This window comes from Buteo buteo, chromosome 4 (genome assembly GCF_964188355.1).
Source record: "Buteo buteo chromosome 4, bButBut1.hap1.1, whole genome shotgun sequence".
Lineage (NCBI taxonomy): Eukaryota > Metazoa > Chordata > Aves > Accipitriformes > Accipitridae > Buteo > Buteo buteo.
Genome location: NC_134174.1, coordinates 52,857,985 through 52,863,984, shown reverse-complemented (window position 1 = coordinate 52,863,984; position 6,000 = coordinate 52,857,985).

The window sequence follows — 6,000 nt, the reverse complement described above, 5'->3', positions numbered from 1 at the left end:
GCTTAGGGATGAGATCTCTAAGGCCAAGCTTAGCTGGAGCTAAAACTAGGTAAGGACATAACAAGTAGCCGTAAGTGATGCTACCAGTATGTCAGTAACAAAAGGAAAACGTAGATCTGTCGATGAAAGGGTCTAATCCTGTATTATGCTATTTCTGAAGCTTTTCATTTGCCTGCAGTTGACTAACAACAACTATGACAACAATATAAGCATTCTTGATGGCTAGTTTCACAATGCAGGATTACATTAATGAATCAAATACAACTACATTATTTTAGCTAGTTGTTTTACAACCTGGTTTTAATTTGCAATATCAAATTCTGTGTATGTCAGTAGGACCAGAAATGGATTTTAAAAGTTTTCCTTTTCCCTATTCCTCCTTTGTGACTAATTATACCTCGAGTTGTTATAGCACTCTACATCAGAAAGGAAAAAGTAATTTGTTATCATTGTGACAGGCATTACAGTTATAAAAGTTGTATGTTTCCTGTTGATACTAGGCTATAGCTTATGAAAGTTCAGCTGGTTACAGCTAAGTCATTTGAACTATGTGAATTTCCATCAGGTAAGGATCTGGCCCTCAAGAAAATAAATCTAAAACAAGCTTCAAGTTCCTAGGTGATAATGCTTTAACAGGTTTTTATATAGGCTTTTGGATATTTTCTCATTAAAACAAATCAAAACAAAGTAATTCTGATGTTTACAAAGTACTTAGCATTCAATATCATTGCTTTTGTAACTTATTTTTTCCCCATTGTCTCAACTTCTCTAATTCATTTCTTCCTCTTGTCCGCCAGTAAAGGTCCTTCCCCATCCTTAAACAAGAAGGTGTCCAAACATCCTGTTTGGTACTCAGACCACATTCCCTTTCTCTGTTTTCTGTGCCAAAAGAAAATGAGGAAGCAAATTCTCTTGGAATTTGGAAAGAAACTATCTCTCTGGCTTTATTCTGAATGCTGCATTACAATCCCTTTGTTCCTTTGCTCCTGTACTTGGAAAAGTTTGAATTTCCCAATGGTGTCAGTATTGGCAAACATGTTGAGTTATTGTTAAAAAGGAATCCCAGTAGAGATTCTTAAATAGCTACGTTTATTTGTTGTGAGATTGTTTCCATCATTATAGCTCAAGCCCATGGGAAATGACTTTCAGCAGTTTTTGTGCATACATGTGCTCTCTCTCTCTTCTTGTGCTTGCTCATGCTATCTCTCTGACACTCACATATTATTAGCCTTAACTTATAGAAAAAAACCAAAAGCTTTGAAAAATAAATTATGGAAACTGGAACATGCATCTGACAACAATAAGAACAGGTTTCCTAATTGAGTGTATCTGTCTTTATTAAGAAATAAGATGTCCTGTCTATTTTCTAGGTTTTGTGGTGTGACTATTTAATGTTTATAGCTATTTATCAAATATTATTTGAAGTATAGACACTTTGTGTATAAAATGCTTTAGACGAGTGCCTCATGTTTCCATTCTCTGACAATGTTCTACAGCCAATGACTTGATGTCAGTTGGTTAGCGCTTAACTCTGAATTCTTTATTTTCAGTCTATGACTGCAGTATGGGCATGATTTCTTATCTGTGCATCATGACAATCAAATACAGTTTCAAAGCTTATAGTTCACTCTCGTTTGTCCTAAAAGTGAAAGGCCAAAAATATTCTGAACAAAGAAAAGCAAAGTCGTCATGAACAAACATCCTTTTGATCTTGCAGCAAGGAAAGAAAATTAATTGGTAGAGCTACCAAAGATGGACATAAAAAGGGAATACCACTAGAAACAGCCAACTGAACTACTTCAGCTAAACACTTGGCCAGTTACTTGTATGACTAAGCTGCTAGCAATAGTTTGAAGTCTTCAGAGGGATAATGGCCTGAACTTTACAGATGCTTGAATTTGCAGTGTTTTACTAAAAGTAAATATTCTAAAAATCCAAAACCAAAATATTAAAAATGTTAGGACCACAAGTCTATTCTTGTTAAAACTCATGTATTTTGCCATGACTTTCAGTGAAAACAATCAAGCGTTTGTTGCCTCTGGTGATTATTATGTTGCTACTACTGTAACACTGGTTAAATTAATCCTGATAATGCCTACAACCCTAGTGCTTATATTGTTCTAAAACTACTTTAGATATGAATAAATGATTGGAGAAAAAATTGCATAGATATTTAGAAGACAAATACTTTTAAAAATGTGTATTACACTCAGTACCATAAAATTACATTAAATGCAGCAGGTTTTCTGTCTGTCATCTAAAAGAAGTTTATTAGTTCCAGAGTCTGCCATGACTAAGAGCTGTCATTCCTCATCAAGTCAAGCTCTGAAACCCCAAAGCTCAGACAAGACAAGGTGACTGTTTTGTCAGAAAAGTCCCTGAGGGCGTTGGGGTGATTATCAGACTCTGAAGGGCAGCCTAGTTCTTCTAGACAACTAGCTTCCTTAAAGCCTGTTTTTCTAGGAAGTAGCACAGATCTGCTTACTGTGGGCTTCATAGCAGATTAAAACATCTTTCCAAGAGTCAATCAGAGCTTTTAAATAAAAACATGACAACATAACTTAGAGGAACTCTTGGCAGAGCTCGACAGCTTGGTGTCGTTTGAGTATTTGAATGAAGATATTAGTTGACATGCAAGCAGAGTAAAAACTGCTGCCAAGACAAGGTTTGGACAAAACTCCTGTAGGTATGTTTTGCAAGGTATCTTCAGAGTGGGTAATCTTTTCAAGTGCATTTAGACTGGGGGGGAAAGGAAAGAACAAAAGGAATGTGGAAGACTTAGCCTTCAGTAAATTCATATAGGATATTGGAAGAGCAAGAGAACAGACACCTTGAAAACTGATATATGTTTAGGGCAATAGTTAGTGGGTGGTTGGGGATTTTTAATTTCTTTTTCATTTTTGTTACTAACTCCTTGAGGAGACAGGGCTTACTTTGTAATGCTGTCTCTGTTTCTTTCCATCTGGTCATTGCACTCATAAGAACATTTGAAATGATAGCTACTTTCAAGCAAATTTGAAATATACTTAAATTCCTATGAGATCTGTGGAAACTGGCACTTAGATGCAGGAGATTTATTCAAAATAACGTCCCACTAAAGGAAAAGCAGGCAGAATACACCTGGTTCTTTGGAATAAGGGTAAAGTTCTTGTAGTGAGTAAAGCTTGGTAGGGGGTCCAAAGGATACAAATTCATAGGAAGGCTCCATTACTTCTGCTATTTATGATTTTTTTTTTTTTCTTTGAGAATACTTTTTTAAATTCTGTAAAACAGCTAGGAGGGAAACATGTAAACTTTTAAGATCACATTCTTCATGTTGGAAAGAGATTGTCTTATAAATACTCTTAGATATTTGGTTGTCTGCAAATTCAGTTTTGGACTATACTCCTTACTGCCATGTTTAAAGATGGACATTTCATGGAATAAAATTTTGAGAAATACAAACTGTAGTGAATCATATTATTAATAAAGTCAAAAGGTGCTTGAAATGTTTATCCATTAACTATTTCTAAACTGGTGATCATATTTTTATAGCCTTAATACAGGCTTATCAGAAGTTACAGCTGTTATTTGTCTAGAATATAGAATCATAGAACAGCCCAGGTTGGAATGGACCTCAAAAGATCATCTGGTCCAACGTTTCATGGGAAAGGGAGCCTAGATGAGATTATCTAGCACACTGTCCAATCGCATCTTGAAAACCTCATTCGTGGGGACTCTACGATGTTGCTGGGGGGGGTGTTCCAGTGAATGAAATGGTCTCACTGTGAAATTTCTCGCTGTGAAATTTCTTTCAACTATTAATAATCTGCCTTACACACCAAGAAGATCTTTTAAGGAATTAGATTAATTTCTTTCCCTGTAGTTAAAGTCTGACTAGCTAAGCCTAATTATTCCAGTTATTACGAAGTTTAATAAACCTGTTAAATGCAAAGAAATCTGTATTTCCCATTTCCTGAATTGAAAGGTATTAGATGAAAAAAAGATTTATTTCATGAGTTGGAAGGTTTCTAGGTTTGTTATTTCTGGAGTGAGGCTTGAGGAAAGCACAGAGGACTTGAAATTAAGACATGCAAAAATTGAATTTAAAATAGAGGCAGTTGTTGGTAATACAATTATGTTTACACAGTAGGAATAGCTTATTAAGGAGACCTCATAATGACCGCTTCCAGCAAGTGTGGAGTAATTGGCTTAAGTAGCCACTTGATGTCATCCTGGTGCTACAAAATTTGTCTAAAAACCTTTGATTCAAGGAGAATGATTGTTTCAGTGAACTTGGCTCATCTATATTCCTTAATTTTTTTTCAGTTCCCTGCAAACCTTTGCTTGCCCTCCCGCCACGGTCATGCAGAATCTGTTTAAAAGCTTTCTGATGGAATGCTTAGTCTCTTCTTTTTTTCTTTGACTTGAAATAGCTGCAAATTTTTCAAGAAAATGTGACTCTCATTTATCCCTCATGTAACTAGGTTGATATCAATAGTTATGTTAATTTGGCCCAAGTAATCTATCAATGCTATGTGAAAAATGTGTAGGAAATATTTCAAGAGTTTGAGTGATGGTTTTACTTCCAAGATCATTCAGCTGTGTTATGCCACCCTTGTCCCTTTTTCTGACCAACAATAGAACTTTACATAGACAGTTAAATTGTCCAAGAAAAGTTGTTCTTTAATGTTTTCTCCTTGGCATCCAACTTGATATAAAGGAGTAAAAGATCTCATTTGACCATTGGGCATTTCTTTGTTAGGGAGGGGAAAGGACAGAAAGGATGTCTGTCTCTTAGATAAACTTAATAGGATTCAGAACAAAATTTTATATGGGCTTTGTGGGAATTAATTTTCTCTGACACTTTTGCCAGAGTAAAAAGTCCCTGATCTCTTGAAGTATTTTTCTCCTACCACTCTTCCTCCTTCTACCTAGGCAGATTCCCTAGATCAAGTAATTTTATACTTTTTTTTTTATTTCCTATGACTTGTTCTTTTCTCTTAACTCATTCTGTTCTTTATATTAGTTCTTGGTTCAGTTGTAAAATACTTGCTTTGCGAGACTGTCACTTTGTTTTCATGACTACGTTATATTTACAAGAGATTACAAATTTGTGTTGTCATTTGAAACTTTCACAACTTCTATCTCATTGTGTAATCTAGAAGATCATTTACAGTCTATAAACTGATACAAGAACATCTTGGGGTTTAAGTTCAAGGAATGAACAAGTGCGTGCACAGGCTTACTGCTAATCTGAGAAAGCCTACGTAAGAAACTGGTACTTGTATTTCTGTACATGTTTGTGATCCCAGTGCCTTCTCTGACAGTTGCCTAAGAAAGATAAAGCTGAGACTGAAGGAGTCCAGATAGGTGTTAAGAAAGTGATTAAAGGTATAGTAGTACTTCTATAGGAACAAACAGAGACTGAAAAGAACCAGGATAATTCAGTCTGAATAAGGTGAATAATAGGGATTTGATTGAGGTGAGAAGATCAGTAAGAAATGACTACTGTATTCTTTTTAGCTCTGTCTCAAAGTATGAAGTAGGGAAATAAAGTGAAATTAAAGGACAAAGGCACTTTTTTCCTAGAGTATAATCATTCATTGGCATTTGCTGTTTCAGGAGGTCATTAAGACAAGTCAGGAGCTGATTGTAGCTGCCTTTTAAGGGTTCATTAACAGAAATTAGTAGAATTTTTTTCCTTTGAGTACTTTGCAGAACACTACTGAATAAATTGGATACAGGTTCAAAAACAAGGACCTAGAGCACAATGGCATATAAAAAATAGGAGTTATATGAATTAAAGAGAATACCTCTACTTGAACTCCCAAAATTACGGCCACAACAACTGTTTTGGTTGCCGGAGTGGGGATGAATATGGTTGTTTTCATCCATGTTTATAGAAAAAACCTCTTCATTTGTTCTTTTCATTGACAACAATTTAGGCAAGATTCATCTGTTCAAACTTGAACACTTCCAGTGTAAATACTTGCAAGTGTTAACTCTTTTGAAGATTTC